The sequence below is a fragment of the Schistocerca piceifrons genome, chromosome 7 (assembly GCF_021461385.2).
Source record: "Schistocerca piceifrons isolate TAMUIC-IGC-003096 chromosome 7, iqSchPice1.1, whole genome shotgun sequence".
NCBI lineage: Eukaryota > Metazoa > Arthropoda > Insecta > Orthoptera > Acrididae > Schistocerca > Schistocerca piceifrons.
The window spans coordinates 415,860,834-415,883,257 of NC_060144.1; the positions used below are offsets into that span (position 1 = coordinate 415,860,834).

The 22,424-nt window shown below is 43.1% G+C and overlaps 1 protein-coding gene and 1 non-coding gene across 3 annotated transcripts in view; one reads left to right on the top strand and one right to left on the bottom strand.

The window, feature by feature from the left end:
- The window catches only part of LOC124805329 (ras association domain-containing protein 10-like), a 1,110,196-nt gene that overhangs the window by 1,012,558 nt on the left and 75,214 nt on the right, over positions 1-22,424 (top strand). The window lies entirely within an intron of this gene.
- Positions 7,966-8,040, bottom strand: Trnat-ugu. Its single transcript has one exon. It is a non-coding gene; the product is annotated as a tRNA-Thr (tRNA).

The following is a 22,424-nucleotide window of genomic DNA, read 5'->3' on the forward strand; positions in this document are numbered from 1 at the left end:
TGATCGCAGACGTTTGCTGGAAATGTGGAGAGTTATCCATTTGGTTTGCTTGTATGTGCCATCTCTGCAACCTCGTGGTAGAAAACAATCCATTTCCACTCCACTGGATTCTTACCAGTTTTTGTCTGACACTTATTTCGGCTGATTTCGGTTTTGCCTATACATGGGTCGCAAACATCTGCCTTTTGTATCCAGTCTATACTCGCCTCACCTCCCTCTGATTCCCTCCTATCTTCTTCTATCTTTCTCCTTTCTCTTTTACGAAGAGGAACAGAACAAAATAACCTCCTTTGTTCCAGAAAGCGTGGATTTCTCTCCTCTCCTTACTCCTCATCCTCCATTCTCTCTTCTCGTCTTCCTCCTGTCCTGTCCCATTTCTCACTTCTCCTGCCTTTTCCTCTTTTCTCCTTTTCACTTCCCTTTCACCCTTTCTGCCTTCTCCACCACTCCCCCTCCTCCTTTCCTCTAATTACTCTTTTCCTACTACTTCATCCTCCTCCTCCTCCTCCTCCTCTTCCTCTGCTCTCAGCAGAAATCTTGTTTTGTACTTTCACCTCCTTTCAGGATAATTTCTGTCTTCTCTCCCTTTCCTACTATTTTCTTTCGTTTCTCCTCTCTCTGTTTTTTCTTCTCCTCTCTTTTTTCTTCTCGTGTCCTTCCTCCCCTCTCAGTTTTTCTTCTTATCTCCTTCCTCTGTTCTCCCCTTGTCTCCTTTAAGGAGGAATCCATCTTCTGCTCTCTTTCCTCTTCTCTTTTGCCTCTTTCCCTGTCTTCTATCTCTTTCCCTTTCTCTTCTGCTGTCCTCTCTCTTCCTTCTTGTTCTCTAATCTCCCCTTTTTCGACGTAATTACGTTTTATGTTAATCAAAAGTACTTATTTATTCGAATTAGAGTTGAAGAAAATGAGCCATGTGATGCTAATCATTAGTAATCGTCTTCTGACCTATAAAAATACTATATGGAAAAAAAGCAATACATGGAGAGGATCATGGTATTATGTATCCTACGGTACATTCAAGTACTATAAATATATTTAGAAGACTGTAGTGGTACTCGTTCGTTGGAATACAATAGATTGTGCTCGTCACCATGAAAATTAAAAAGAAACTGACGTGAATGTACCTAGCAAGCAAGATAATTGTCTACGTCTAACTAATGCGAACATGGAAAGGGGAAAATAGAGGAGGAGGAGGGGAGTATAAGTAGTCAGGCACCGTTTTCGGTACAGTTAGCCAATGCGTATTTCATAAAAGTAAGTTTTCTTCATGGAAATTGTCTAAGTTTACAATCAAACCACTTACTCTGAATCGTGCGAAATTTATAAAAGTAAAAAAATTAAATATTATTAATATCACAGCCTAATTAAAGTTACTGGACTTTGCTTAGTAATGTGAAAGTTTTAGTAAATACAGGTAATGGTGTAGCCTACACTGAAATAAAAACCTTATTTCAGTTTGTATAAATTTGACGTTTGCATTACCTGGTGTCTTTGTCTTAATTCAATAAAGGAACGTATGACAAGGACGGCGATTTAGCGTAAACGGCGAATCTGTTTCTAAGAACGTCATGGCATATGATGAAACGTGGATTGTGGTCGAAATAATGTGTTATTGTATTCGAATACGTCCTGAAAAATGAATGATGAAGTAGCTGTTTGCAACGGATTCTTCAAAATTATATGTTAGTGAAAATCGTATTTTTCCAGTTATTCTTGTGTTCCTGAACTGTTGCATGACAGCCTGTTCACCCACTACCCGCTCCGCAGCAGTGTATGTTGGGTTGCCTACAAGTTCGACTGTCCTTTTGTATTCAAGCTCTATAATAAGGAAGCTACTCGCGAAGTTACCACTATCAGACACATTGTGCTGCTACGTCTGTTATTAGATATGATAATGTGGACTATGGCTAAAATAACATGCCACCGGAAAATGGAAAAACAATAGCTAGCTCGATAACTCTGTAAGAATGATTTGCAGTTATAAAGTTTCAATAGTGTAATCTATGAAAGAAGATCATCATATCAATAAGCCTAAATATTAAAGCATGCTAAATTCACACCCCTCTTGGATCAGGGATTAATACTGAAGCTCAAGATCTCTCTAGATCTATTAGATTTTAAGGATACAGATTACCGATCATACTCTTATTGACCATCCTACCATTTTACGGTGCACCACAGTGCGCAGTCCTTCTCCGACGTTTCACCTACCTTACCAGGCGAGTTATAGACGCACTAATAATTTAATGTAGACTTCTAACCACAGTACCCACTTACAATCTTTAACATTGCTGGAAGTGAAAGAAGCGATATTTGGCAGTATAATCCTGGTACCAACTGAGGAATGGATCCTGTGTCCTTAGACTGTTGTCTGACAATTGATCACCAAGTCACCGAGACACACTCAGCAAACGTAAACTATTGCGCAAAGTTTACTGCTCTCAAATACCGTGCGTGATGCACTGGCCTAGTCTGCAGGGCGAACTATGCAGAAATTGTAATTTTCCCAGCAGTATATCTGGCTAATGGTTCTTGATTCTTTTCCTGAGTGGTTGAATCAATTAGAGTGTAGGTGCGTTTCTCTACATGATGAAGTTCGCCACTGGATTATAAAATCCTCCCTCAGCCTTTGTCGAATGGGCCTATCCGTTGTGGAATAGCCTGTGACGCCCAGGAAAGTTTTGTATTTGTATGTGGCCCCGACAGGCGTTATGTAGCCCTCACTCATCCATTACCGAATTGCTGTGGAATATCCTGTGACGCCTAGGAGAGTTTTGTATCTGTTACCCCGACAGAACAGTATCCTCCGGAGCTAGTAGCTGGGTGGCACCAATAAGGAATTTTTTTTATTGTTTTCTATCTATCTTCAATGGAAGCGAATATACAGCCGATTGCACATTTTGAAAGCGGTGTTACTTACGAAAGCTTCTCGAAGTCAATCTATATTCGCTATCCACAGGCGGCAGAGGTGTCAGTTTATGACATTTCTCTTGCCTCACATATCTTGCTTACCAGCTTTATTATGGCTGGCTTTCACAATCTCAATAATTCTGAAGGAATTTCGCCAGCTCTGGAGCCCTTGATCGATTTGAGTCTTTTGGTGCCGTGTCTAAATCTTATCACAATACTATGTCTAATCTTCATCTGCTAAGTCTTCTCTTTCTATAACGGTAAGTGATAGAAGTTTTTATATACGTTCCCTCTACATATTCCTTCAAACTTTTTGCGACCCTAAACACACATCATCTGGTTCTGTGACCTCACTGTTAATTTTCGTTATTTTCTTTTCAGTTGATGGTTGAGCGACTGATTTTTAAGCCTACTTTCAACCTTAACTATTCAGTCTTTCCATCTGCTGTTGACTTTTCGCTATACTAGAGACAAACAGTACGAGTTTATACACAACCTTCAGGTTCCATTAAAACCTCAGTTTAAGGACCAAGAAACTTCTTCTGGGATGACTGATGCTACTTCTGATGATGCAGATTCACCGTGCCTGACACCTCTATCGTTTCTAATGAAGTCTAATAGAAGCTGTAGGATTGATTTGTATATTACTCAGCATACTAATTCATGATCCGTCACTACAATTTGCTTCAAAAACTTCCTTGAAATCTACGAAATCCAGACAAAACAATACTTCAAAGAACGGTACCCAATCCACCAGGCTTGAAGTTTAAATGGGTCCTTTATTCACCAATGTTGCTCTCATGCATCATCAAAATTTCACATTGTTGTCTGCAACATATTTTAAGTTTCGTCCTTGGATGGGTAACGGTACTTGCAAACAACATTTAAGCTCTCATATACAGCGATATTCTGCTGTTTCTAATGAGAAGTTTCTGAATAGTGTGCATACTTAGGAGTCATGTCGCGAGGTTATGTGAGCATCAGTTATGGGTGTGCAGTTTCATTCGATTTTGTGGTGCTTTTTTTTATTGTGCAATAAAAATTGCTTATAAAGATAAAGAGTTATTATACAAATGTGTTAGTGTATTCTTGCCTGGATATTGGAAACGGGCCTATCTTTTCTGGCAAGAGGAAATCTGTCTTTGAGTACAGGGTGGACAACAAGACCAGAAGAACAAGAAGACAACGCTTCCTATACCTTTAAATACGACAGTTTCGACCACTGGCCAAAGTATGGGGCAAAAGCGAAGATGTACGCATGCTGGCAGGGATAGTCGACTTTAAAATGCAGAAAATGTGGAATTGTTTTGTGCTCTGTAACAGACTTTTCACATGCAATATGACAAAATGCAACCATCATTTCAGCCACACTGTAGTACTTTTACTGTAGCACCCGTGCACCGTTTGTGCGCCAATGATACTTACACGTATCATACTGTAGTTTGAAACAATGTATGTAAAATTGTTCATATGATCATATACATGTAATTTAAGTAACTTCATACATTTTCTTCAGAATATTTCTGTGTGTATTCGCCAAATGAAGGGTTAAGCATTACTGGCAAGTTTCGACCGCGTACCCTTCCCAATGTGCACAAAGCGATGTGAATACATCATCTTCATAAGTACTTTACCAAAGATAATACGCCATGCATAAATACACACTGCATGGTCGTCAGGGGACATAAGTTCGGAATAAGTATCCAGAGTCGACGATTGTACCGCTGTTTGCAGCGCAGCCACAAGTGACCGGTAATGAAATTTGTCTGCAACGATTTTAAAATCGTGTAGAGTGGACTGAGGAAAGCACAGCATTATAAACTGGTCATATTTAAAGCACCAGCGAAACTCGACGAAACCGTGGGTGCCGTTATAGGCGCTTTCTTCCGGAAGCTGGTCATTACTCAAACCGGCCGTATGAGATGGGAGGATTTTTGCATAATTACATCGTTTGCTGCAAACCACTTTCTATTTCGAGATTCTAATTTTTTTTGTGTAATTTTTCGAGCAATAAATCTGCTACCCAGCAGGAAAGTGTTTTTGTAGTCTCTGCCAGGCGTCATTTCTCTGCAGGGAATTTCACTTCCGTACCGAGGAATGAAAAGAGAATACCTTCTTTAATGAAAGTGAATAACTGCTGAAAAATAAATATAATAATTTATATACTCCTAATAAATCAGTCACGGGGTAACGAATTTCACAGGCTTCTTATTTCTACACTTGTATGAATTTTTTAGAGTTTTCCAACGTTCTTAGTGGTCTAGTCGCTAAAATAATTCTGTTACGAAGAGTATGCACATCGGTAATGTTTGATGAACCTACAAGGTTTCAAAATGGTAAAGAGCAGCAATCAGTTGACGTTTCCATTCTAACTTTGTTATAGCAAATCCAGATTTCGGCTTATAACTAGCCATTATCAAAGCTGTATTTCAGAATTGTTCTACATGCACTAGTACGTGTACACCTATTGTTCACGCTCTTGTCACAGTTCATTAAAGTCTACTATGTTCATTATACAGTAGCCGTTAATGATGTATCACAAAATGTCTGCACTTGTTGCTCGCTTCTTTCCACTAATTTTGTACAGACGCTATGAACCACATGATCATAGCGTTTTGATATAGCGATCTTATTGTTGACACTGGCAAGTAATGCGATAGGTATAAGCTTCTGAAGAAGGGCTCTAAACTTGCGAAACTGGTAAAGAAATTAAATTTCTTCTATGCAACTGATTGCTTATTATTTCGTTATATACGACTACAGTTGCTGAGGGAGGAGAAAATACTAAATACATCAGTCTGTTGATTGTTTTTTCTCTGCTTCGAAGTGTCTTCCCACAAACACACCACAGACTTTACGAACTGATATTTTCTGCACGGTTGTAACTGCACCACTAAGCGGACTACACCTGTCAGTATAGACTAACAGTTTTGTGCACTTGTGTCCATATGTCAGCACCTAATCTGCTGCCCAGGGGAAATAAGCATTAATAACTTGTTCTTGCCACATCTAGGCCTACTTTGACGTACTAACCCACCTAAAAACATATGAGTTGTAGTACCTATAAGTATTAGCGATGTTTCTCAGTACACTGCCTTCAGTTACCAACAGAAATATCTGCACATGCCATTTACAGCTTCTGTAGAAACATTAATGTATGCTGACCACCAGACCATTATAGTAACTCCAGAAGAAGAATTACAAAGAAATATTTTCAAATTAAACCAAACTAGCCAAAACTGTAATTTCAAAATACCTACAGAGACGGAAAACAAATCACCGAGCAAATAGGTCATTTTTAACTATATGGGCAGCAACATTTCTTTTGATTGTGATAAAGATTTTCTTCTGTAGTGGTCAATCCAAGGATTGGTTTGCAACAGCTGCAATGGCAGCTTGTCTCCATTCTGTGCGTCTTTCAGCTTTTCTCTTCATTTCTTTATAGGTGTTACATCCCACATCTTTCACGATTTGTTCCATGTACCTCAGTCGTGGTCTTCCTCTTGGTCTTTTTCCCTCGACATATCCCTCTGTGATTGTGTTCAGGAGTCCTTTATGTCTTAATAGATGGCCTGTAAATTGCACTCTTCTTTTAACAATGAAACTCCAGAAGCTTCTCTTCTCACCTGCTCTTTCCAGAACCACTTCGTTTGTGACCATATGATAAAGATACAAAGAATAAAACAACAAAATTGGAGGGTGTCTGTGGAACAACAAAAAGGATATTAAATAAAAAGACATCTACAGATAAGTAACCGAAATTCCATGGAACAGTTGCTGTTCCAGTGCTATTGTACGGATCTGAGTCTGGAATAGGAAACCAGGAAGACATCAATCGAATAGTGACCGGCAGAAATGAAAATCCTCGGGTCAGTTAATGGATGTAAACTAGAAGATAATATAAGAAACGAAGACATTTGCAGTAACAGAAACAATCTATACATATAAGCAGAAATTGAAGCAATATGCAGAAAAAGTGCAACAAGACAGATCACCTAAAAAAAATTTTGCAATATATACCCAAAGGACAAAGGAATGTAGCTCAGCCAAGGAAGCGATGGAACAAGGCGCTAATCCGTGAATGTAGATGATGATGATGACGACGATGATGACGATAATGATGATAATGATGATGATTATGATGAACATATTGATCTATAAACTTATACACTTGCCAGTCACATTATACAATGACGAGACAAATCATTATGAGCACTGCCTACGTCGAAGCTGAATTCCGGCTGGTCAAATTGTGGGCACATGACGCAGTAAGAGATGTATACACTTATCAGCCAGAATATTATGGCCACCGACATACTGTCTATAGAAAACCGTCCAAGCGAGAGCAGCCTCACCTGGCGACGGATGGCTGACAGTCACACTCACAGTGCATTCGCCCTCAGTGAGCGTTTAGTACATGTGTGGAATGGAGAAGGCGCGCGATCTATGTGAGGGTGACGGACTGCAGATTGTGATGGTCCGTTGGCTCGGCACGAGCGTTTCGGAAACTGGACAACTCGTCGGGTGTTCGAGAAGTATTGTGGTGAATGTTGTCAACTCGTGGCGAAACCAAGGTGAAACCACCTCCAGACGTCATGGATTTGGGTGGCCACCCCTCGCTACAGATTTCTGACGTCGTAGGCTTGGCATATTGGTAAAAAAGGACAGGTGGTGAACTGTAGCCGAACTAACATCAGACTTTAATGTTGGGCAGAGTACAAGTATGTCTGAACACATAGTGCACCGAACACTCCAACGATGGCCTCCGCAGCCGACGAACCATGCATATGTCCATGTTAACACCACGACATCGGCAACTATGAAACGGGCACTTGACCACCTGCACTGGACGGTGTTGGCGCAGTGGTAGAGCGTTGCATAGTCTGATGGACTCCGACACCTTCTTCATCATGTATATATGACGGTAGTATCTGTTCTCGAAAGAACAGTTACCGTGGATAACCATGCAGCTTTGCTAGAAATGAAATGATAATTAAATGGACACCCTAGCTGCAAACAGGCGTTGATGTACTTCATTGGGGACATGTTAAAAATGTGTGCCCCGACCGGGACTCGAACCCGGGATCTCCTGCTTACATGGCAGACGCTCTATCAATCTGAGCCACCGCGGGCACAGAGGATAGTGCGTCTGCAGGGACTTATCCCTTGCACGCTCCCCGTGAGATCCACATTCCCAACATGTCCACACCACTACATTCGTAGTGCGCCTAATAGGTGTTTGCCCATCATACTCATTACTCGTGGCAGATTAATCTACCAAGCCCCGTACGAGATCGGGCATAGCGGTGCTTTCGCACAAGAAGGTCAATGGCCGGGAAGCCATATTTTAACTATATATGACGGTAGTATCTGTTCCCGAAAGAACAGTTACCGTGGATGACCATGCAGCTTTGCTAGAAATGAAATGATAATTAAATGGACACCCTAGCTGCAAACAGGCGTTGATGTACTTCATTAAGGGGATTTCCAATAGAGCGACTGACTTTTTCACACATTGCAGAGAACAAAAGACGTGTTTCCTATTGCTACAGTTTTGTGCGTGTATTCGACAACCCTTCTTGAAACTGGGAATGAGCTGTGCTTTTCCCCCAATCTTCACGAACACTTCGCTCTCGATACACCTGCGATACACTGCTGCTAGAAAATGAGCAAATTGTTTCTTATGTTCTATGTTGAATGGTATTGGTACCTCGTTAGGTCCGGTTTCCTTCCCTCTGTTGAGCGACTGCAGTTGCTTTTCTACCCCCTAATTACTTGTTTCGATATGTCCGCCTCCGGTAGCTGAATGGTCAGCGTGACGGATTGTCAATCCTCGGGGCCCGGGTTCGATTCGCAGCTGGGATGGGGAATTTTCTCCGCCCAGGGACTGGGTGTTGTGCTGCCCTCATCATCATCCTCATCGACTGCAGGTCGTCGAAGTGGCATCAAATTGAAAGACCGGCACCCGGCGAATGGTCTGCTCGACGGGGGCTTCAAATGGCTCTGAGCACTATGGGACTTAACATCTGAGGTCATCAGTCCCCTAGAACTTAGAACTGCTTAAACCTAACTAACCTAAGGACGTCACACACATCCATGCCCGAGGCAGGATTCGAACCTGCGACCGTAGCGGTCCCGCGGTTCCAGACTGCAGCGCCTAGAAACGCTCTGTATCATCCTCCGTTTCAGTGGCATTATGGTCGCAGAGTATCTGGACTTATTACTTCGATCGGTTTACTGGTTTAGCATAAGACTAAATTTTTTTAGAGATTTCTGTCAAGCATTTTGCTCTGATGAGATTGAGGTTCAGATAAGAATGTTACGGATGAAGAAAGGTAGGTAGGACTGTAAACGTGGCCGCAGTGGTAGGATATGTGATATACGAAGAAAGACGATTAAGAAGACGGAGGTACTATTACTATAATAACGTGCATCCACCGTGCCTACAGCGGGTTCGTTTGATATCGTAAACTTTTAAATGTTCGCTTTAAATGAAACCGTGGTGGTTTTGAATCAAGCGCCAAATGAAGTGCTAGGAAAAATCGGCAAAAAGAGAAATTCAAGGAAGATATTTTATGGGAGGAGAGAGAGGTTTTTTGGAGATTTACTGAGTAGCTGGATGTGCCATCAAAATGGAACCATGTTAGATTCTAAAATTAATTAGCATACGAGTTTCCAGAATGAGATTTTCACTCTCAACGGAGTGTGCGCTAATATGTAGCTTCCTGGCAGATTAAAACTGTGTGCTCGATCGAGACTCGAACTCGGGACCTTTGCCTTTCGCGGGCAAGTGCTCTACCATCTGAGCTACCGAAGCACGACTCACGCCTGCTCTCACAGCTTTACTTCTGCCAGTATCTCGTCTCCTACCTTCCAATCTTTACAGAAGCTCTCCTGCGAACCTTGCAGAACTAGCACTCCCGAAAGAAAGGATATTGCGGAGACATGGCTTAGCCACAGCCTGCGGGATGTTTCCAGAACGAGATTTTCACTCTGCAGTGGAATGTGCGCTGATATGAAACTTCTTGGCAGATTAAAACTGTGTGCCGGACCGAGACTCGAACTCGGGATCCTTGCCTTTCGCAGGCAAGTGCTCTACAACTGAGCTCCCAAGCACGACTCACGCCCCGTCCTCACAGCTTTATTTCTGCCAGTACCTCGACTCTTACCTTTCAAACTTTACACAAGCTCTCCTGCGAACCTTGCAGAACTTGTAGACCACTTGCGCGCAAAAGGCAAAGGTCCGAAGTTCGAGTCTCGGTCCGGCAAACAGTTTTAATCTGCCAGGAAGTTTCATAGCATACGAGTTATTAGATGTAGGTTATATAAAGAGATGAAACGTTAATATGAGATAAGAAGAATTGGACGATGGTACCAAACACATCAAGAGATTACCTACTGTAAAACAGAGTCGTAGGAAATCAAATACTGAAATACAGTTTGCGTTAGTTATAACTTTTCCTTGCGCCGCGTTCTCCGTTACTTCCCCTGTGCTCGGAAGGTTCATTAGAGCGTTCCCGCGATGGCGATGCCTCGCCTTACAGAGACCGCGCTGCCACGCGGCCGGTGCATCTGAGTCAAGGAAGACGCCTCCATTTGGCGGTGGCCTCGCAGCGCGGCACCAGGGCTGCGGGAGTAGCCCGCTGTCAGCGGGTGAGTCACTTCCAGCTGCCCAACTGGGTCTTAAACGTCAAGGCCTACGGCCTAATCCATTCGCACATTTACAGCCGTTCTCGTTAAAATGAAATTTAATCACGTCGCTCTACAATTTGTGACTTCACCCTTTTACGGGCTCCAGCGTCCTCGCGCGTGGCCTGCTTTTACTCTACAAGGACGATCTAACCGCCCGAGTCCCTCGTTAGTGAGCGACGTCTCCTCTCTGTAGCTGATACTTTCCCTGCAATGCTCCGCCTTGCGCAAAAGATTTTACAGGAAAAATGTGAAAGTAATACTTACACAAGCTCCTACATGGTGAGATACAGCTAGTCTTTTCTTACTAGGTGACAGAAGTCACGGGTTACCTCCTATCATCGTGTCGGACCTCCTTTTGATCGGCGTACTGCAGCAACTGGACGTGGTACGGACTAGTCAGTGGAAGTGCCTGCATAAATGTTGAGCCATGCCACACCGATAGCCATTCATAACTGTCAAAGGGTTGCCTGTGCAAGATTTTGTGCACGAATTGACTTCTCGATTATGTTTCATAAATGTACGATTGGATTCATGACAGTCGATCTAGGCGGCCAAATCCATATTCTTCAAACCAGTCACGAATATTTGTGGCCCTGTGACAATTCCATCGTTGTTTGGGAATGAATAGCAGCAAATAGTCTTCAACTAACCGAACATAACCATTTCGCATCATTGATCGGTTCCGTCGAACCTGAAGACCCAGTCTATTCCACGTAGTAAACACAGCCCATACAACTATGCAGTCACTACTAGGTTGCATAGCGCCTTGTTCACAACTTGTGTCCATCGTTACGTGCGGTCTGCGGCAAACTCTAACCCCACCATCAGCTCTTTCCAACTGCAGTCGAGACTCATCTGACCAGTCCCAGGTTTTCCAATCGTCTAGAGTCCAACCGATTTGGTCACGAGCCCAGGAGAGGCGCTGCGGGTGATGTCGTGCTGTTAGCAAGGACACCCGCGTCGGTGGTCTGCTGCCATCGCCTATTAAAGCCAAATTTCGCCGCACCGTGCTAGCGGCTACGTTTTTCTTGCGTCACACATTGATTTCAGCGATTATTTCACGCAGCCGGCCGCGGTAGCCGAGCGGCTCAAGGTGCTTCAGTCCGGAACCGCGCGACTGCTACAGTCGCAGGTTCGAATTCTGCCTCGGGCATAGATGTGTGTGATGTCCTTAGGTTAGTTAGGTTTAAGTAGTTCCAAGTTCTAGGGGACTGACCACCTCAGATGTTAAGTCCCACAGTGCTCAGAGCCAGTTGAACTGTTATTTCACACAGTATTGCTTGTTTGTGATCACTGACAACTCTACGCAAACGCCACTGCTTTTGGTCATTAGGTGAAGACTGTCGCCCACTGCATTGTCCGTGGTGACAGGTAACGCCTGAAATTTGGTATTCTCGGCACACTCTTGACGCTGTGGATCTCGCAATACTGAATTCCCTAACGATTTCCGAAATGGAATGTCCCATACGTCTAGCTGCGTCTACCATTCCGCGTTCACGGTCTGTTAATTCCTGTCATGCGGCCACAATCACGTCAGAAATCTTTTCACATGAATCACTTAAGTACAAATGACAGCTGCGCCAATCCACTGTCCTTTTATACCTTGCGTAAGCGAAACTATCCCCATCGGGCATGGATGTGTGTCATGTCCTTAGGTTTAAGTAGTTCTAAGTTCTAGGGGACTGATGACGTCAGAAGTTAAGTCCGATAGTGCTCAGAGCCACTTGAACCATTTAGAGTGCATTAATGCTGTTCGTCTTTATTGTTACCACTCGTAATGAATACAAGGTACGCGAACAGCATCAGATGTTGACTGGTTGAGTGACCGCTGGAAAGCACACAGAGATGTCACGTTCTCGTAGCAGACAGCGTTATCACAACTGAAAGGGGGCGTCGTCGTGGGTCTCCACTTGGCCGGGTAGTAGAATCGTGCAGCATACAGAGCTGTGTGGCACTGGTATGTGGCAGTGACCCGATACTGGAATGCATGGGAACGTGAGGGCAGCAGTACTCGCCGTCGATGTACTGGTCGACGTCGCTGACCACCAGAATAGAGGACCGTCCCGTTACTCGCCGAGCACATTGCAATCCTTACACATTTGCACCTGTCATCCGAAGACGTCCGCCCCCGGTAGCTGAGTGGTCAGCGCGACAGACTGTCAATCCAAAGGGCCCGGGTTCGATTCCCGGCTGGGTCGGAGATTTTCTCCGCTCAGGGACTGGGTGTTGTGTTGTCCTAATCATCATCATTTCATCCCCATCAACACGCAAGTCGCCGAAGTGGCGTCAGATCAAAAGACTCGCACCAGGCGAGCGGTCTACCCGACGGGAGGCCCTCGTCACAAGACATTTCATTTCATCCGAAGACATATAATCGACTCCCTGCAACATTCTTAACAATCATACTCAACAGTTCGCTCGACGGAAGATCCGTACCCAAAAACTGGCAAGTTGCGCAGGTCACACCAATATTCAAGATAGATAATCGGAGTAACCCACTAAATCACAGGCCCACATCATTAACGTCGATATGCAGCAACACTTTGGAACATGTATTGTGTTCGAACATTATGAATTACCTTCAACAAAAAACGGTCAATTGACACACAGTCAGCACAGACTTAGAAAACGTCGTTCTTTTGAAACACAACTAGCTCTTTACTCGCACGAACTGTTGAGTACTATTGACAAGGGATTTTAAATTTATTTCGTATTTCTGGATTTCCGGAACGCTTTTGACACTGTACCTACACAAGCGGCTTGTAGTGAAACTGTGTGCTTATGTAATATCGTCTCAGTTATGTGCCTGGATTCGTGATTTCCTGTCAGAGAGGTCACAGTTCGTAGTAATTGACGGAAAGTTATCGAGTAAAGCAGAAGTGATTTCTGGCGTTCCCCACGGTAGTGTTACAGGCCCTTTGCTGTTCCTTAGCTATATAAATGATTTGGGAGACAATCTGAGCATCCTTCTTAGGTTCTTTGCAGATACCGCTGTCGTTTATAGATTAATAAAGTCATTAGAAGATCAAAACAAACTGCAGTTGACCCTAAATAACGAAAAGTGTGAGGTCATCCACGTGAGTGCTAAAAGGAATCCGTTAAACTTCGGTTACACGATAAATTGGTCAAATATGAAGTCCGTAAATTCAACTAAATACCTAGCTATTACATTTACGAACAACTTAAACTGGAAGGAACACATAGAAAATGTTGTGGGGAAGGCTAACCAAAGACTGCGTTTTATTTGCAGGGCGCTTAGAAAATGTAACAGATCTACTGAGGTGACTGCCAACACTACGCTTGTCCGTCCTCTTTTAGAATACTGCTGTGCGGTGTGGGATCCTTACCAGATAGGTCTGACGGAGTACATCGAAAAAGCTCAAAGAAGGGCAGCACGTTTTGTACTATCGCGAAATATGGGAGAGAGTGTCACTGAAATGATACAGGATTTGGGATGAACATCGTTAAAAGAAAGGCGTTTTTCGTTGCGATATAATCTCCTCACGAAATTCCAATCACCAACTTTCTCCTCCGAATGTGAAAATATTTTGTTCACACCGACCGACATAGGGAAAAACGATCACCACGATAAAATAAGGGAATTTAGAGCTCGTACGGAAAGATATAGGCGTTCGTTCTTTTCACGCGCTATACGAGATTGGATTAGTAGAGAATTGTGATAATTCCTTCTCTAGATTGTCACACAGATGACAAAATGGTAGATATCGAAATAGACGACAGAGGAATAGAGAAACAATTAAAATCGCTCAAAAGAGGAAAGGCCGCTGGACCTGATGAGATACCAGTTCGATTTTACACAGAGTACGCGAAGGAACTTGCCCCCTTCTTGCAGCGGTGTACTGTAGGTCTCTAGAAGAGCGTAGCGTTCCAAAGGATTGGAAAAGAACACAGGTCATCCCCGTTTTCAAGAAGGGACGTCGAACAGATGTGCAGAACTATAGACCTATATCTCTAACGTCGATCAGTTGTAGAATTTTGGAACACGTATTATGTTCGAGTATAATGACTTTTCTGGAGACTAGAAATCTACTCTGGAGGAATCAGCATGGGTTTCGAAAAAGACGGCCGTGTGAAACCCAGCTCGCGCTATTCGTCCACAAGACTCAGAGGGCCATAGACACGGGTTCACAGGTAGATGCCGTGTTTCTTGACTTCCGCAAGGCGTTCGATACAGTTCGCCACAGTCGTTTAATGAACAAAGTAAGAGCATATGGACTATCAGACTAATTGTGTGATTGGATTGAAGAGTTGCTAGATAACAGAACGCAGCATGTCATTCTCAATGATGAGAAGTCTTCCGAAGTAAGAGTGATTTCAGGTGTGCCGCAGGGGAGTGTCGTAGGACCGTTGCTATTCACAATATACATAAATGACCTTGTGGATGACATCGGAAGTTCACTGAGGCTTTTTGCGGATGATGCTGTGGTATATCGAGAGGTTGTAACAATGGAAAATTATACCGAAATGCAGGAGGATCTGCAGCGAATTGATGCATAGTGCAGGGAATGGCAACTGAATCTCAATGTAGACAAGTGTAATGTGCTGCGAATACATAGAAAGATAGATCCCTTATCATTTAGATACAAAATAGCAGGTCAGCAACTGAAAGCAGTTAATTCCATAAATTATCTGGGAGCACGCATTAGGAGTGATTTAAAATGGAATGCTCATATAAAGTTGATCGTCGGTAAAGCAGATGCCAGACTGAGATTCATTGGAAGAATCCTAAGGAAATGCAATCCTAAAACAAAGGAAGTAGGTTACCGTACGCATGTTCGCCCACTGCTTGAATACTGCTCAGCAGTGTGGGATCCGTACCAGATAGGGTTGATAGAAGAGATAGAGAAGATCCAACGGAGAGCAGCGCGCTTCGTTACAGGATCATTTAGTAATCGCAAAAGTGTTATGGAGATGACAGATAAACTCAAGTGGAAGACTCTGCAGGAGAGACGCTCAGTAGCTCGGTACGGGCTTTTGTTGAAGTTTCGAGAACATACCTTCACCGAAGAGTCAAGCAGTATATTACTCCCTCCTACGTATATCTCGCGAAGAGACCATGAGGATAAAATCAGAGAGATTAGAGCCCACACAGAAGCATACCGACAATCCTTCTTCCCACGAACAATATGAGACTGGAATAGAAGGGAGAACCGATAGAGGTACTCAAGGTACCCTCCGCCACACACTGTCAGGTGGCTTGCGGAGTATGGATGCAGATGTAGATGTAGAAGGTTGTTCGATTAATCCTCTATAGGCACTTAAATGTGATTTGCAGAGTATCCATGTAGATGTAGATGTAGATTCTGTGTCACCTTGTGACATTAGTTTGCGGACTAGCAGAAGTTGAACTAGGAAATTACCACCCCTTGCGTAGGCTGCACTTGACACTACATCCAACGCGGCTGCGTCTGCAGTGGTGCCGTGACTGCGCAGTATCGGCTGTTGATGAATGGCTTCGCACTGTTTTGAGCGACGAGTCGCGGTTCTACGCCTCCCTGGATGGCCATCGTCGATGAGTGTACAGGCGACGTGAAGAGAGGTCACATACTTCTAATGGTTTGGAGTGGCACAGCGGGGTAACTCCAGGCGTCATGGTGTGAGATACCATCGAATAAGGCTTCATATCATGGCTGATAGCGACTGAGGGAAATCTTCTTCAACACAATCTGTTATCGGCAGTCGGGGGAACGTTGCCGCCAATCTACAGACTGATTGCGTTCATGAGTCAGTGTTACCAACAATTAGAAGAACAGTGTGCTACCGTGACGTCACCTAGGGCGCGTGGCGCCAACATATCCAGGAACTGAGGAGAGGGCCGCTGCTAAATAAAACAAAATTACCGGGTTGGCTGGCTCAAATGGCTCGGAGCACTATGGGACTCAACTGCTGAGGTCATTAGTCCCCTAGAACTTAGAACTAGTTAAACCTAACTAACCTAAGGACATCACAAACATCCATGCCCGAGGCAGGATTCGAACCTGCGACCGTAGCGGTCTTGCGGTTCCAGACTGCAGCGCCTTTAACCGCACGGCCACTTCGGCCGGCCTACCGGGTTGGCTCGGTGCTCCAGCTAGTGCTTGTTAGAAGACACCGCCATATTGTACGAGAACACAGCAGACGCACACACACAGCTCATAGAAGAATGTCCGGAATCGTGTACGGTGGTTGGCACCGCAGCGGAATTACGTCCCTATAACACAGTTGCCTCCAAATCATGAACGTCAACTTCCTTCCCTGCCCCTGGTAACCGCTGTTGATGTGGTGATGCTCAGTCCGAAGACATGTGTGTCTGAAGCAGCTCTTATGCGAGTCCCTTCACCTTTATCTGCATCTATTTGGATGCTATTTTTACTCCTCCTCACCATCACCAAATTGACGATTCGCTAATACATCAGAATGTAACGTCAGTCTATCCGTTTTTTTAGTCCCGTTGTGCCAAAAAGATATTTTATCGCCGACTCGACTCAGTAACTCTCAGTTGGTTTCCTACCCACCTTATCTAAGCTATAACATTCTCCGGTAACACCACATTTCAAAAGCTTCTAAACTCGTCTCATACGTAAGTAATAATTTCTGTAGTGTATATCCTCTCTGGGTCCGCCATCGTCAGTTGTTTTGCTGCCTAAATAGCAAAACTTACCTGCTAGTGTCTCATTTCCTAATCTAATTCCCTCAGCATCATCTGATTTAGTTTTACTACAGTCCAGTTTTACTTTTGGTGATGTTACATCTTGTAGTCTATTTTTCAAGACTCTATCAGCTCCGATAAAATGACGTCCCAAATCTTTTGCCATCTCTGACAAATTACATTGTCATCGGCAACCTTAAGGTCCCCCCCCCCCCCCCCGAATTATTGTCATCGGCAACCTTAAGGTCCTCCCCCCCCACCCCCACCCCCTCGAACTCCACCACAAGACAGCATTTGGAGACTCCACGAATTTGCAAGGGAAGTCGCGAGAGTCGCAGAACGGCCACATCTAGGATATGAAATGCAGAGTGACAATAGCAAGAAAATAATTTATGAAGAAAGAGAAGTTTAGATATTATGAGAACCGTGGACGTGGTGCAGTTATAAGATTTATAATTTAAAGCAGCAACCAGCCTCAAACGTGATTTGATGTAGCCCTAGATTACTAAACCCTCGTAAAATTTATGACTGTGGTTGGCAGCAATTCGCTTTTTCGCAGGTTCGATTCCCGCCTCGGGTATGTCCTTAGGTTAGTTAGGTTTAAGTAATTGTAAGTCTAGGGGACTGATGACCTCAGATGTTAAGTCCCATAGTGCTTAGAGTCATTTGAACCATTTTTTAATTAGCTTTTCACGCAGCTCTGGTATTGTCATTATGGGGTGTAAAACTGTAAAACATTTTGTACTCATTTTTATGTACATACCATTCGAGACCTTATAATTGTAGTTAACTAGTGCATAAACCATAAATTATGACTTATTTTGAATAAAATAAGGAGTAGTTAAATTTACGATGGTTTAGTAACAATGTAACATATTCCCCATCCAGTGTTCTAGGCCTAAATAAACATGCTTAAACCATATTTGTGACTGATTGCGGTTTTAAATTATAACCTTTATAAAGAGAAATTTGTTAATACCGTTAACTGAAGCATTATGAAGTCTTTTGTGAAATGACACTTGGGCGACAAACAGGAACTGTAGAGTAGAGTAACATTCGAAATGGAAGCTAGAGGTGAATACTGAAGATGGGTGGGTCTGATAACTAATTCGGAGGAGCAGAATCGATTTGGGGCAAAAACAGATTTATGGCATAACTAAACTAAAAGAAGATTTATAGAAGTCGTTGGACTGAACACCACAACAACAACAGTAAAATGTTGCTGGAAGGGTGGAGCGGTTTCCACGCTTGGCTTTGACCCGCGCCTATCTAGAGCGAAGTAGCACAGACGCAAGGGTGCAGCGAGTCCTTGGCTCGTATCGAGAGCAGAACGTACTCGGCAGATGAGGCACGCCCGCCTTATTACAAGTGGCAGGCCGGTGCCGCAATCTCTCCTCCCGTAATCTCCGGTTTCTGGCTTCGCTCGCGCCGCCTGTCCCATATGCTCAGATTCCTGCGCTCGTAAATATGTAAGAGACCGCCTTAATTGCGTAAACGCCATCAGTTAGGCGCTCGACAGATCGTAATTACTGATTTCTCCCCAGTAACTCACATCGCGGGTTCCGCCTGTCGCCGCAGCCGGCTCGGCTAATGACTAAATTGCGCTCGAACGCGAGAAGAGAGCGAAAGCAAACACACCTGCTGCGCTCCGCAGGTTTACCTCGGTGCACGCATGCCGATCGAACGAGAGGCCCGAACCTTCGCCGCATAATCCTCATCCAACCCATACCTACTTCGTCTCTTAGATCTACTGCCCCTGAATACTGTCTCTTCATCCCGATAAAAAAAAGAAAAATAAGTCAGTAAAGTCAATAATGAATCTTAATTCCAAACACACACACACACACACACACACACACACACACATACTTGGTGCTCTGCCTTTTCAGCTGTCGTAGAGTATGTCCACGAAGAGCGGCATATGGCCAGATAACGGGCCGGTATAATAAATTTAAAACAAATGCTATGCAGCCAACATTTTCGTCCTCAGAAATAAAGTCCCTTCATTCTTTTAGTATCAGATCAGGATACTGCGTCCTCTTGCACAGAGACGATTGTGAACTTTCACTCTCTTGTAATTTTGTTCTGCTAAAGGACTATCCGACTCTACCTCCCTTATATTTGGGATCTTCTCTAGGGCAGATGGCTTCGCCACCTTCCTGAACATTACTAAGGTGTGGGATGTAGTAACAAGAAATAGAAAAGTTCCCCCTCCCCATAGGTCCGGCGCGTTCCCCATTTTCACCCCATCAAGAGTCAGTTTCTTCCCCTGTCTAAAATTTTGCACAAAACGGTTCATTTTCAGAAGAGAACTGAAACTACAACAGAAATTCTTCGTAAAAATCTACACGAAAAAGAACTTCTACAAATTTTAAGTCAGACGAATACTTTTAGAGATATAAGATTTGGAACGAGGTGTCGTTAATGTACAATTTTGCGCCTTTTATTGCTTCGTTGTTGCTGTTGTTGTCATTGTTGTCTTCTGTCCGAAGACTGGATTGATGCAGTTCTCCGTGCTACTTTATCCTGTACAGTCCTCTTCATCTCCGTATAACTATTGCATCCTTCACCCTCCTGAATCTGCTTACTGTATTCATCCCGCTACGAATTTTACACCACACACTTCCCTCCAATACTTAACTGTTGACCCCTCTGTCTTTTAGTCGAGCTGTGCCACAAATTTGTTCTCTGCCCAAGTTTGTTCAGTATCTTCTCATTAGTTAGGCGATCTACCCATCTAATCTTCAGCTTTTTACCACATTTCAAAAGCTCCTGTTCCCTTCTTGTCTTAATTGTTTATCGTCCATGTTTCACTTTCATATATGGCTACACTCCATGCAAATACTTTCAGAAAGGTCTTCCTGACACTTAAATCTACAATCGATGTTAATCGATTTCTCTTCTTCGGAAACGCTTTTCTTGCCATTGCCAGTCTACATTTTATATCCTCTCTACTTCAATCATCATCAGTTATCTTGCTCCCCAAATAGCGAAACTCATCTACTACTTTAAGTGTCTCATTTCATAATCTAATTCCTTCTCCAACACCTGGTTTAATTCGACGGCATTTCATCATTATCGTTTTGCTTTTGTTGATGCTCATCTTATATTCTCCTTTCCAAAAATTGCCCGTTCCGTTCAACTCCTCTTCCAAGTCCTTTGGCTGTCTCTGACAGAATTGCACTGTTATCGGAAACGTCGAAGTTTTTATTTCTTCTCCCTGAACTTTAATTATACTCCTAATTTTTCTTTTCTTTTCTTTACTGTTTGCTGAGTGTACAGATTGAATAACTTCGGGGCTAGGCTACAACCCTGTCTGAATTCCTTTTTAGCCACTGCTTCTCTTTCATGCTCCTTGACTCTTACAACTGGCATCTGGTTTCTGTACAAACTGTAAATGACATTTTTCTCCCTTTATTTTATCCCCGCTACCTTCATAACTTCTAAACTTGTCAAAAGCGACCTCTAAACCTAAAAATGCTATAAACGTAGGTATGCCCTTCTTTAACCTATATTACTCGTATAAGAGAAGTAGTAGGGACACTACTGCCTTGGGTGTTCCTACATTTCATCGGAATCCAAACTGATCTTCCCTAAGGCCGGCTTCTACCAGTTTATCCACTCTTCTGTAAAGAATTCTTGTTAGCATTTTGCAACCATGACTTATTAAGCTGATAGTTCGGCATTATTTACACCTTTTCAGCACCTACTTTCTTGGAATTATTACATTCTGTTTGAAATCTGGGGGTATTTCGCCGGTCTCATACATCTTGCTCACTAGATGGAATAATTTTATTCTCGCTGGTTCTCTTAAGGCTATTAATTGTTCTGGTGGAATGTGGTCTATTCCAGAGGCCTTGTTTCAAATTAGGTCTATCATTGCTCCATCAAATTCTTCTCGCAGTATCATACCTCCCATCTCATTTTTATCTACGTCCTTTTTCCTTTCTATTATATTGTCTTAAAGTTCATCTCCCTTGCATACATAGTCCCTATATCATCCTTTCACCTTCCAGCTTTCCCTTTTTCGCTTAGGACAAGTTTTCCATCCGAGATATTAATATTCTACGGGAGCTTTTCTTAACTCCAAATGCCCTTTTAATTTTTCCGTATGTGGTGTCCGTCTTTCTCCTGGTGAAATATGCTTCTAAATCGTTTCATTTGTCTTCTGGCCCTTCCTACTTAGCCATTTTGAACATGTTGTGAGTCTCATTTTTTAGACATTTGTATTTTCTTTCCCCTGCTCCATCTGCTGCATTTTTGTATTTCCTCCTTTCATCGGTTAAATACAATATCTCTTATGGTACTCAACGATTTCTACTAGGCGTTGTCTTTTTACCTATTTGATCATTTGCAGCAATCACTATTTCATCTCTCAAAGCTACCCATTCGTCTTCTACTGTGTTAGTATTTTACTGTTTACTGAGTTAATTATGTAAATAAAAAGAATAATTAAGTATATGGAAATATTAGCAAATTTTCAACTCAATGTTCAGTATTATTGAAACCAAGATGAGGTGCCTGTCAATGAAAAAGCTGAGTTCCCCTTCGCATTCACCCATCGTTCCCTAGCACTACGACTGCCGTTTTTCTCTACAGGTGTCTAGTTTAGTTGAGTTTATGTCGTGAACTTATTTGGACTGAAAGAAGAATAATACTTGACCCTACCCCTGTTTTATTTGCGGTAAATCTGTTTCGAAAGGAGAGACATCAATAGTGACGAAGAAGCTGGAACCTGTGATACGTGTCAGGAAGGAACTGGAGGATGGGACTCAGCCTCCACCACAAAACGTTGGAATCGAAGAAGTGCATAAGATATGTCGACGTACAAACGTGACGTCGAGAAAGCAATTAACCAAAAATCTACACAAGTAGATGATATAAGTTTAAGATCATCTTCGTCTTCTCCATTCAATTTCAAAACTGCTGTTTCATATGTGCTGAAAAATGTAACTTAGAGGCCGAAAGAAAATAACCACTGTAAAAATAACGTGTAATGTTGGAAAATCTTTCTTTTACTCTGCAACACACACTGCTTCAGAAATCAGGAAAGGTTGCTGACCGCAGTAGTTCTTTGTGTTCAGCAGCTCAGGCGCCCACGACGACCTAAATTGCTATAATAAGTTAGTGTCGAATCCCTCCTCTGTTCGAAAAAGAGGCTACCCTCATGATACCA